Here is a 13,253-nt window from a genome sequence, read left to right on the forward strand (position 1 = left end):
ATAAAAGGAGAGAAAACATACTGAAGAAAGGGCAGAGTGTGCAGCAGAGAGCTAGTCCTCTATTAATTATATGCTTCTGTCGTTACTTTACAAAATGTGAGACAGCCACAACTTGGGCTCCTTCAACCCTGGCGATACAGCTGAGCTACTTTTTTAGCTATAAGACATACACGTTTTACTTGTGACCGACAGCAGCCTGAATTAAAGGGAAGTTTTACATGATGGTATTGAGACCTGCCATCATGTATGGTTTTGAGACGGTTGCACTGACAAAGAGAGAGGTGGTGGAGCTGGAGTACAAGCAGGAGGAAAAGAGGAAGACCTCGGAGCAAGTTTGGACATGGAAAAGGCTGGTGTGACAGAGGAAGATGCAAGGGATAGGGTGAGATGGACACAAATGATCTGCTGTGGTGACCCCTAAAGGCAGAAGCTACTGCATTTACACCCAACATCCAAATTACTCTGGTGTTTTAGGACCTCTAAAATTGAGACTTCTGGAAATTTATGATGCAGACCCCCCAATTTCTTTTCTGACTGGTTCTTATGAGTCACCAGCACCAACATCAAGCAACATTAATGGCTAGACCTTAAATTTTAGATGATTGATTCTGTCTTAGTAGTTATTTTTTTTCTCCATTCTCCATTTCTGGTGAAGCATAATCTTTCTGGTACGACTCTAAGATCCTTTTCATCATCTGAGTCAGGCAGTCATGTTTTCCATAGCTATGACTGCCTTGTACTTGTGCACCCTTATCAGAGAAAATTCCTACATGCAACCGATCTGCTACCTGTTTACATGGGCAGCAAGGTGGTCACTGTGCTGTACTTAGAGGCCTGTTAGCATAGGTTTGGGATTATTTCTGGAATGGTAAACGGTTTGTCTGGGCAAAGATCAGTTTCATCTTAAAGCACCGTTATTGTTTTTGTCGAAAACAACAACAAATTAGTGCGGACGCTTCTCGAGCTTTTAGAACAATGTGCCAACACTCGCTGGGGAGATGACACAGGAGGGAGTCTTTCAGAGAAACTTAGTATTGATAAGAGGTTCTAAAGATACACTGTATAGTAGAGAGAGAGTGCGGGAAGAGGAAACTAACTATTAAAGCAGAGACATTAGAGTGAGAGATGGTAGGAAAGGGACAAAAAGATTGGCAGCTGAGAGAGATAAAGACAGACAAGCAGAAAGGGGAAAGTAAATGAAGGGAAAGAGAGTGGCAAAACAGAGATAGTGAGTGGCAAGGAAGGAAAGGCAGCAGGCCTAGATAAGCAGTGAAAGGGACGAAGTTAGAGAGGCAGACTCTCCGGTCTCAGAGAGAAAGTGGAGAATAGAGTAGCTGGGGATGATTTATTAAAACTGAGTGAGGCAGCCCTTCAGAGACTGTCGCTACTTTTCAATGAGTTTCAGACAGGGTGACTGAGAGTGACACATCAGTCAATAGAAACAAAAACTGTGCCCAAGTCTTCAATGAAAGAAACTTCTGAACAATGTACAATTATCTGGCAGTGGAGGTCTTTGAGGCTGTACACAACCAGAAAACACAAAGACACAAAATTATTCTTTATATATCCCAGTGGTGTTGTAGTAGTCGGTATACAAAGAAGAGTGAGGGCTCGACCACCAGCACACACCTTTTCCAATTTTTTGTTCCCTGTGTTTTCAATGAGCGTGTTTACCCACTGCTGAGAAAACAGGCAAAAATCTCAATGCAAGCAAAGAGACTCTCCCAGTCATTCTGAAGTGCAATAAGCAGCTCGAGAGGAGGAATAGCCAGGAAACATTTTGAACCAGCGCAGCATCGGCAGTGCACAAAACAACCATTGCCACCATAAGCCTTCTGAAATTGCGTGGTATTTATCTTTCCCACAAAATAAAAACACAGTGGATAATAGATTTTGTAGCATCTTACTGAGAATTATAAACAGCACCACATAGGCTGGTTATAAGATGTTGAAGCAGTAAAATGTGCTTTCCAAGTTTTAGCTCTAGACATCTCACAGGTCCCTCACCTTTAGCCCTGCTCCAAATGGGCTGTTTCAGTGTCTTAACTTTAAATTGAACTGCAGCTGCTGACATCTAGGAAGAGGTGAGTGATGGAGAATAGAAGCCAGTGACAGCAGCATAGCACATTCAATTGGCCGGGGCAGCAGGGACCCACTCCGAACTGGTGGAATATCTTCAATGTTAGAATACACAATAAAACACCAAGAACTGTGTACAAGGAGCTTGAATAACAAATAACTCAAGACAATGAGCTGAATGGCTCAGTCAGTGTAGAGTAAAAATCAGATGCCAAGCTACTTGTGACAAGTAAAAATTGAATTCTATTTCTACTTTTAGTGATTGATTTCCAGCAACCATTCACCAAGAGTTTGAGCGTACATCACGCTCAACCAATTTCAATTGAAAGGCGACTGCACGGTCGTATGGTCAGAGGCAACCTGTCCAAACAATTTCAGTCTGAATCACAGTGACTGCAATCACTCTCAGACGGTTTGGCTAAGCTTTCCAAATAATCAGCATCTAATTTATGAATGCACAGATTGCCAACATGGTGCAAGTAATCTGAGTTAGTCTATGAGTCTATGAGTATAACTCATCTGCGAGTCACTTTGCATTAGGGGTGCTGACTCAGCTGGTTTTATTCTGATTATATTCCTATGTAAAAATAACCTATATCGTTTTGCAGTTACGTCATTGTCCTGCAGCAACTATGTCTCTGTTTCGAGAAGAGTTTCTGAATACCTGTTTCAACTCTACGAGGTTCCGGATGGACTCTGAATGTAAGTAGTTGACAAGAATTTTTGTTTAATATGAATTTCTGTATATGTAGACACAACAGATTTCTGAAGATTTATCAGGTAATTGTTGTATTGACACAGACTGCAAACTGGTAAAAGACTGATAGCAGACTGACTCAGTCTTATTGGTGTTTCAACACATCAAAGTTGCTTCGAAGACAGCAGGGGAGTGGTCACAGATTGGTGCTGAAGCAAGCATTTCAAAGAAAACATGACTGCAAGTTGACCGCACACAGTCTGACCATTGTTTTCCAGAGTGTGAGTATAGCATAACTCAGAAGAAGAAGAAGAATATCAGGTAAAGTCATGGTTATAATTACAGATTTTTACACTACAGTTCATGTAAGGAACTGCTGGCTAACATGCTACTCACTACTTTTTCACTATTTTATATTAACAGTTACATATGAAATATGTAAATGGAAATAATACTCTCATTGGAAATTTCGCTGGAAAGAAAAATACAGTACTATGTTGGAACACAAAGAAGTACAGGTTGATTAAAAGTCGGCTGAACATAAAATCTAAAATGCAAACACAGAAAGCATCCTTAAGTCTGTAGCGCAGTTTGAATAAAACATTTTGGGGTTGACTTGAAAGAAAGGTGGTGAAATGTAAAAGTGAGGTTAAATGTCACATGATATTTGGATGCAAACTATAATCACCATATACCAGTATCGTTTTGAAAATGTTGCCAACAGAAACTAAGGCGGTAGAATTTCAAGTATAGTTTTAAAAGATAAAGGACATTTTTATGATAGTTTGACCTTATTTGACTTTGAAGAGGGGTCAGAGGTCGAAAGTGAGGTGATATTTAGAATCTCCAATATATCGAGTCTATATGTTGTCAATACAAACAAAAGCAGTAAGGAACATAGTTTTAAACATTGCTATTTAACATTATTACGAATTGACTTTCAAATCAATCTATTAACCTTGAAGGAGAGGTCAGAGGTTAAATTTGACAAAATATTTAAAATTGTTATACAGTACTTTCTATATATGGACAATACACACCATACCTAAGAATAATAGTTTCTAAGTAATAAGGCTTTTTGTCAGTTTTTAAGCAATAAATCACAGAGCTGACCTTGATGACCTTAGATGATGTAAGCCAAAATGTAATGGATTGCTAACATAACCCCACTCTACACCCCTACAAAGGTTTATCGGAATTAATTCAAAACTTTTCGAGCTATCCACTCCAGATCCTCAGATAATGGGAGTGGATGGGCTGCTCTTGCATTCAACATCAAAATATTTGGTGTGGTTTGCTCAGAGTCAAGGTATTTTAGAGTTAGCCGGAGAGAAGAAACAACAGTGATTTGAGGATTTCATAACTCAGGGATTCTTCCACCTGTCTACGTGCACTCACACTCGGGGTTGCCCTTGAAAGGTTCATTGAGTCGATGAAGCGATTCGGATCACAAATTCCTCTGTAAACTCACTGGACTGTGTCGTAGGAACAGGCAGTCAGACATTTTGCAGTGTCCCTGGATTCTGCTAGAATGTGACTTTGATAATGCAAATATCAACATACGCTAAGCCTCGCTGGGCTGATGGCTTGTAGTTTGGGAAAATTTGCTTGTGATTTTAATGAAACCCCATATTTCATCGCTGTGTTGACACCTCAGGTGAAATCAATTCGATGCTCCCTTTGGTTATGGGGGACAGATTAAAAATCCGCACGACATTTCAGGGGATGTCTCTTTGCACTGAAAGTAAATAGACCTGAACTTCATTTCCCAGACCCAAGCTATTTATCCAGAGTAAATAAAAGTTTTTCATTTGGATGCCATATTCACAGCAGTCTGCTGTCAACCGACAGGAATAAACTACATCAGAGAAAAATGTCCTTTCTCATCTTCTGTCATGGATTAGATGACCACTGTTTCTCTCCATGTCACCTCCTATAAGTGCAAGTGCTCCAGCTCAAGGGTGTGTGTGGTAGGGAGGAGTCTTTGTGCTGTGTGTATGCAGTCAGACAGGCAGGGAAAAGCAAGGCTCTCAGTTAGGTGAAGTGGAAAGAAATGGGTAAAATACAGTTAAAAAAACCAGAAGCACTGAAAGCTGCCATTCACAGGAAGGCAAGTAGAGCCAGTGAGAAAAGAAGGAGCAGTATAAATGGAAACAGCAATGCGTGCATTTGAGAAAAACAAAATCCAGAGAAACATAAAAGAAAACTGACATGTTGAAGAAAAGCTAGACTGCAAAAAAAGCCCAAAAGTTCATTAGGGTGGGGGGGGGGGGTAGAAAGACACAAGACAGAGGAGGAGAAACAGAGGACAGAGAGTGATTCAAGCTTCAGAAGATGAGGAATGAATCTGCAGTTGACAGCAGATAGGGGTCAGCTGTGATAAGTGTCCCCCTCTCTATCCTCAGTGGGAGTATAGTCCAGTGCTGAGTTATCAACTGCCAGTCCCCCGATCAGGTCCTACAGACACAAGGTGACCTTTTCTGATCTGTCTGTTGGTGGCGGGAAGCTGCAGACTGCTGACAGTGACAGGTGTTCACTTTCAGCTCGCAGCTCCCACTGGCATGCTGTCATTATGGTTTATTCATCCGTTCTGAAATCACACAAAACTTTAAAGGGTAAAAAAGGTCCCCTGCAGGGCAAACTCAAATTAAGCTTTACTTGCACAAAGACAACGTATGATAATCCTTGCTGGGCTGTAAAAATTGCTGTGTACATTCACTGAGGGAAATCTCACCAGTTGAGTCGAGGGAACGTGCAAATATTGACACCCTGTCAGATTCACTCAGAAATGATGCGAGGCCAATAATGAGGGTGTTCCTTAAAGGCACAGGGTTTTAAAAACGGCTAAGACGAGGGCGAAAGTGATGGATTGCTGCATTTTCCCATCTGTCTGGGATAATGTGTTTTCAGCAGAGCCTGCTTTTCTATTGAAAGACATAATGATTGTCATATATCAGTTAAATGCAATTTTAATGTGTTCAGGTCGTCAAAAAGAAAAAAAAGATTTGGAGGGGTAAAGTAAGACTCATTATAATTTACTGTTAAGGCACAATTCTCTTCACCATTATCAATACATTCAGTTTATCACCTCGCAGTACATCCAAACCACTCCAAAAAGACTAAAATCGAAAGTAATCCCGGTGGAAATAATGCATGTGCCAGACAAAGGAGCCAGATATTTTCTGGAACTTCTAAAAGCTAAACCTGATAAGAAGCTGCCGTGTGATGGCTGCTCCAACTGGAGCGGAAAGGAAGATATTAAAAATCCTCAGTCATGCACCAGCAGTTGCCAGTCTCTCATTTGGGAGCAGGACTTTGGTGCCGCAGCCGCTGATGACACACATTATGTGTCGACTGTGAGGGCGAGGATGTTTTTATGAGGCCAGCGGCCGTGAAAGCACCGCTGCGTGGACCGGCTCTATTGTCCTGGGGCTTTTGATTAATGTGAAGGGTTGCTGGGGAACAATTCCAGCAGTGTTATCAGGAGCAAACAGAGGCAAACAAGGGGCCCTCAAGCTCAGCAGGGGCCCCATCAGCAGGTCCATATGCTGCCTGGCTGCCATTCCCACTACTGGACCGATAGTGTCTGGTGTGGGTTATGTCTCTGTTTACCTACATGTGCTTGTTGTTCCTGTGCTCACAGCTGGGATGGAGAGAATTGTGTTTCTGTGTTTACCTCGTGATTGAAAATCTCTCTCCCTCTGCACTTAACTGCTGATTGGTTTGACCTTGGTGTCAAAATCCATTTGTTTTACCAACCACATCTCAAAAAAAAAAAAAAAAAAATTAAGGAAACTTGCTCATGTTCGCATCATTCTAAATATTTTGAAGTGATATAACGGGATAAGTGCAGTGGCTTATTTGCCTGATCTGCGGAGCTCCTTTGAAGACTGTGCAACCGCAAACACTGTCGTTATTTGAAGTCAAGACATGTGCTTTTATCTTTGGCAGCTGTGCGATAATTCCCTATGATGATAATCTCGCTTGCTCCTAATTGCAAATATTACGCCATTTCCCTACAAATTAGGCTGATGCATGAACAGCCTTCTCTTCAATTCTACCAGTCTGGGTGTTTGCTACCCATGTGATGTCCCAAAAGAAAGAGACACCCCCCCCCCCCGAACCTCCTTTTCGTCAGAATAAACCACCGACAGCCGTCACGCTTATTCAAGAAGGAGCTAATTAAAGAAATCTGACAGTCGTACTCATTTCTCAACAGATCGTGTTTCAAAGGAGCAGACGTGGCATTCTGCTTGGCACACAAAACTCTGCGCCTGTTTCTGGCATAGCAGCTTCGTCTGCATACACCTCTCCTCTGTTTTCCCGCTCACCCTTTTCCACCCCTCTCGATCCCTGTCTGTCTCCCTTTCTTAGCACACAATCCCCTCAAACTGTGGATGAGAAGTGAAACAAACAAGTTAGATGGCTCACTGGACTGAATGTGATGAGTTGCCTTGGTGACGGAGGGACAGGCCTAAGGAGTCTGGTGCTGGATGAGAGATGGAGAAAAGTGAAGAGGTGGTTGTGTTTGTATGTGTCTTTAAGACACTCCCACTGGGCCCCCCTGGCTGCCGAGGACTGACTGCTGAGTGGGCTGATTGGCACATAGACAACACCCTCCAATCTTCCTCTCTCCTCATCTCCCCTCTATTCTTCCTCCTCTCTCACGCCGTAATGCTGATGATACGTTCTGCTCCGGGTCTACTTCAGCTGCATAAACAAGTGGATGGCGCTTTGTCCTGCAACCTTGGTATCATCCAGCATGCACGCTTCAACGAAAAAAAGCGATGCACAGAAACACAGTCAGTCTTTGGGGGCAACCACTTATGAGAATGGCACACTTGACCTCAGTTTTGTTCCATGCACAATCAGAATGCAGTTCATCACACAATTCCTGCTCCAGCTTCAGCTCAGCGTTGCGTGACAGTAAAAACAACATGTCAAATTTGAACAGTGGCCTTTCCCTCCACTGCCTTCAGATCCATACATGCTTATTTACCACACCACATCTTTTCACAGTACATGCCTTTACTTGTTATATCAGGAAGAGCTCAGGTGGTACTGGGGTGGGACAAAATAACTACATCCCCTCCAAAAATCCACTTCCTTTTGTTATTACTGATAGATTGACACTAAATGCCGATATTTTATTCAAACTTGCCCCAAATCAATTCCCTCCATTAAGTTTACTTAGCCAAGTCACTGCTTTGCCAAGTAGCCCTCATTGTGCTGCTTATCAAATGAGAAATGAATGGAAGTTAAACCTGTGATGAAAAAGAAAATCACTGGGGCAAATGTCAGACAGCAGTTTAAAGCCAATCATAGAGCTAAATGAGACATCATTAAAACAAAATAATGATACAACATCATTATTATTACATTATTACTGCTGTTTCTTTTTAGGGACATCTATTCTCCTCTAGATATTAGGTATGGTGTGTCACAGCTATAGAGTATAACCTCTACATTGTGATATGATCATAATCATGATTATATAATGTAATAGTATTGCATTGTGGGCTTTTGTACTAGTGAAATTGACAATATAATGCCAGCCTGCAGTACCTTTGCACCCCACCAGTGAGCCCTGGTGCACACTTTGGGAGTCACTGATCTATGCTATGCTCTCATTTTGTCTCTTCTCTTCTACTCGTCCACTGAACAAGTCACATAGACGACTGCTCCACCATGAACCACACTCTGACCACTCACAGCATAAAAGATGGATGTAGCCACCATCGTGTGACTCACTGGTTTTGGGCTCCACACAGTCATAAACTGTGTGAGTGTAAAGTACAGATGCACACATCGAAGTAATGGACTAACAAACAAGGCTCTCACTCACCAAGAACTGAAGGACAAACTCCTAAGATGGTCTGTACCACACAGGAAGCCATACTATTACTCAGAAAATCCAAGAGCACACACATAGGCACAGCTAAGAGGTCTGGTTTGACTCAAAGTAGTTGAGCTGAGGCCTAGCGGACGAATCTCAGCTCCTGCTGTGTGTGTTGGGTCACCTGTTAATCAATGCAGCCACGGTTGTAACTCTACTATCCAGGTGGATACTGCTATCAGGCTTCTATATTGCTTTATACGAGAATGCTAATTGCTTTCTGCTATAACACAATTAAAGCTTGGAATATCCTTCCAAATAATTAGAAAACCTGTGCAGATTTCCATATCTTCTCTCATGCTTAACCTTGTGAGTATTAATTTCCTCATGATTACTTGTTTTATATAATTCTGTACCTGCGATTAACATTTTGATATGCATGTTGTTTTCAATTAGTTATTATCTGTGCTTGTGTGTGTGTGTGTGTGTGTGTGTGTGTGTGTGTGTGTGTGTGTGTGTGTGTGTGTGTGTGTATTTGCACACATGCAGGTATGTGAGTGTGTGCATATGTGTCTCCACTGACGGACTTTAATTGCATCTCACTGTTTTTTTTAACCTGCCCAGGGACCACAGATGGAAATTAGCTAGTAGCTAAATCTGGCACAAAGCATTTTTCTGTTTTTGTGTGATTAATGAATTTTGTACATTCTCCCTGAAAGAAATGAACAGCAAACAAACAAACAAACAAACAAGCAAAAAATAAATCACCCTACTTAGAGTTCTTATGAAGGGAGAATCTATCCATTGAGGCCAAATTATTATTTTTTTTACTGTGCTCTAAATATTTTCTTTAATGCTATAATGTTGGGTCGGTTATAATATATAAGCCTATGGGATTCACTTCATATTGGAGCTAGCCTCAAGTGGATGCAATTTTTGTCTTCATCAGCTCCAGAGATTGTCATATGGTCCTGGCGGTGGTCTCTCTCCTCTTAAAAGGGAGTTCTTCCTTCCTACTGTTGCTAAATGCGTTGTCATACAGGGTTTCTCTCTCTACAGTGCTTTCAGACAACTGTCACAGTGAATTAAGGCTATATTAATAAAACTGAATTGAACAGCAGACCGTTAATGCAAAATGAAAATCAGCAAATTGAAAATTGTTTCAGTGCTTTTTCTTCAGTGTCAAAAGGTCACAAAAAAGGGTCCATTGAGATTTCAATTTGTAACATTTGACAGCCGCAAAAAGATCTGTAATACACTTTCATGTGACACAAGATGCAAAGCCAGCTGTACCTCAAAAAGACCAAACTGTCTGCAACAGCAAACAAAAACTGTGATCACAAAATAAAACTAATCAAACTGTTAGTGTTACTAACTCAAAAGTCTCTTTTTGGAACATTTAATGCATCACCCCAAATCGGTCATGACAGATGGCTGCCCAACCCTGAGTCTGGTTCTGCTGAAGGTGTCTTCCCATTGCTGCCAACTTTATTGTCCGAGGTTTCCTGAGTGTTTCAAAGTGAACAAAACTCATATAGAAGTGGGTGCATATATTTCTTCCTAATTAGACTTTTGCTATATTTTCATCGGTATCTGATCACAGGCTTATTCATGTGCACAGCCTTGATGTTGTATTAGAATTTTGAAGTGCTACATTCCTAATTAATAAAATTCAAGGATGTCTCTTTTTTGTATCTTAGTGTAAAGCATTGATGTATATGCCTACTACCTAAATAGACTGCAGATCTGCCAAGTTCTCTGAGGAATAAAATGTTAGTTTTTAACCAGTGCCATCGCCATTATGTTACATATCTGATGGATTCTCTTTCACACACAAATCAATGTGTAAGATCTTTCTACTTCATGCAATAATAGCCTATTCCCTCATATCCAAGGTCATAAAAGAGGCCTAACGTTCACCATCAGTCACTAATTGATAACCATATTCTGTCCTTATGGCTGAAGGTCACTGTGTCTTCTTCTCTATGGGGAGCTAATAATCTAAGGAAGAGTATGAGCTGGAATCCATCTCCATTAAATTAAAGGAGCCTGGTCCCACAATGTGACCTCTATTCACTATGATTTATTGCATGAACAAAGTAAATGAACATTAAGCACAAAGGACATGCGGCTAATGAAATCATCAGCCCAACAGTTAAGCCAGTTAAGAGGAGAATGGAGCAGTAGTTGAATACAGCTGTAGATATGTAAAGGCCCAGACACACATTCCTTTGAATCACCTTTGTGAAGGTCTAGCAGTTTATAAGTCTACACTTACTGCAGCCATTTAACTCAGCATGTATGACAGCTCTGTTCTTCTAATTTTAGAGGTTAAATGAGTTGCTCAAATTAAACGGCACTCATTAGTTGGGAAACAGAATCTGACAAAGTAACGCATCAGTGCCACATGACTATTTCAGCTCCAAAAGATTAGAAGCGCCCAGTGGTATCTATGTCTATTAAAAAACAAGGGAGGATAGTTGTCCTTATTTAGTATTCTACAAGAGTAGCAACACAAAGGGTGATGGGACCAAGTTAGTTTCCATCTGAATGGGCTCTACGGTTTGAAACACAAAGCTGTTTAAGGGCACCATCCTTTTGTATTCAGTTTGTTAATTGCATTAACGTGGTAAGGCATTAGTCCAATGTCAAGTGTAATTATAACAGATGTATTCTTTGCAGTCACTAGATGGCGCTCTTGACTTGAACTGTTTTCATTTGATCCTGCAGCCTATGGCACCAGGTCAAATCCTGTTGCCACTATTTCTACCCCCTAGACTTGTGTTCTCCAAGTCTGTCAAATGAGAACGATCTCAATCATAAGCTCTGCAGCTACTGAACTGAGTCCAAATGCAGATTATCTTAAAGGACGTCGATAGGCTTAGTCAGCCTATGACCAATAAATCAAGAGGCCCTACAGAGCCAAAAACACAGGGATTGCTCCGGATTTTAATAAAATCTCTTAAGAAATGGGTCTCCTTTCTTTAATTTCAGTGTAGTGCACCTATGACAAATAACACAATTAGGTTAAGCTATAAGCTTAAAGGAAATTTAAATGTAGGTTGATGAAAATCTGAAGCTCCCTCACATTGAAAAAACCATAACAAGACTAGATTCCATGCACTGATTAAATCACTTTTGCCACTAACTTGAGAATGAAGAGGAAATGGGGCACGTTGCATATGTGAACTAAATGACAGCTTGAATGGAGGAAAGACCTGTACAACAGCCCTCCTTGTAGCTGTGAAAGCCCGAGATCCCTATCAGGGAAATGGGACCCTTTTCAGTTCCGGATGAGGGCACATCACCCTCACAGAGAGAGGTGTCAATTGGTTTCAAATGGGGAGACGGAAAGGAAAAGTAAAGAGCGAGAGGAATAAAGGATATTGGCAAGTTACCAAGCCGTGCAGGTGTCTGCCTAAAAAACAGGCTGCACTAGCGCTTTGCACACTCTAGGCAAGTGTGGTCCAGCCTGAGCAGGAACCAGGAACTATGAGAAAACAAACCAAGCTCATAATAGCGAGAGCACAGAGGGAAGGGCTGTTGGTGCATGTGTCTGTGTGGATTACACAGTCCCTTTGTACAGTGGGGCGCATAGATCCTTTCGGCATTCCTGTGAACATCACAGTGGGTTCTCATTTGCTCTTTTGGGGGGTCAGACACTACATGGCATCACGATCAAACCAAAAAGCAATGCCTACAGTCTTTTTGCCTCATGTATCCTGACATCAATACACTGAACAGACTTTACTGCATGCTTTGGAGTTTTTGATCTCCATGCAATTCTCGTTGCATCAAAATTACAAACCTGTAAGCCTGCTATTAAATTCAATGAACTCTTTAAAGAAGATTAAAAGTTGCAGTTGCTGCTGTGGTAAAACACCAGCGCATGTTATTTTTTTTTCTCTTGCATTATGTCTGCTATGTCTTCATGATATGCAAACAGTGACACTCTTTACATCTGGATAGAAGGTTCATTCATTCAGATGATGTTATCAGCTCATAAACGTACTACAAACGTGGCAGGAGTTTCTAAGTGGGTGTATCGTTTTGTAAAATGACTGTTTTTAGAAAGCAGCGACGCATGAGTCAAACATTTTGGGTTCTATAAAGTCATGGTAAAATGACGAAGCGCTTCAGATCATTGTTTTCAAGTGCAGGTCGAGTGTTTATCTCGAAAGGTATCGGAGTTTTTGCACAAATTAAAGTTTAGACAAACTCACGTCAGATTGTTTTCACATTGTACAGAGTCAGGATATAAAGTTTATAGTCATCACTCCAAAGTTACATACAAAGACAGTCACATACAAAGTTTAAAGTTATTAAAAACCTGTGGGGTTTCAGTTGTAGACAGAGCCAAATGAATAGCTAACAGGCTAGCATGAAGTACTTCGTCAATTTAACTGGAGACGTTGCTAACAACACCGGAAGTACCAACTACAACCCCACCCCACCCCCCGCGTTTTTGTATGAGGAAGTTAACATGACGAAATGTCAAGACGTAAAAACCTATTGTAGACAACATACATAAGTACAAACCATGGGGTACCGTATAGCTTAAACGAACAATTACGTGTGTTATTCATTGAATAATTTAGGTTATTGAAAAAAATACACATTGACGTTTATGTAACGTACATT

The sequence above is a fragment of the Simochromis diagramma genome, unplaced genomic scaffold (assembly GCF_900408965.1).
Source record: "Simochromis diagramma unplaced genomic scaffold, fSimDia1.1 OVJJ01000753.1, whole genome shotgun sequence".
In the NCBI taxonomy this organism is placed as follows: domain Eukaryota; kingdom Metazoa; phylum Chordata; class Actinopteri; order Cichliformes; family Cichlidae; genus Simochromis; species Simochromis diagramma.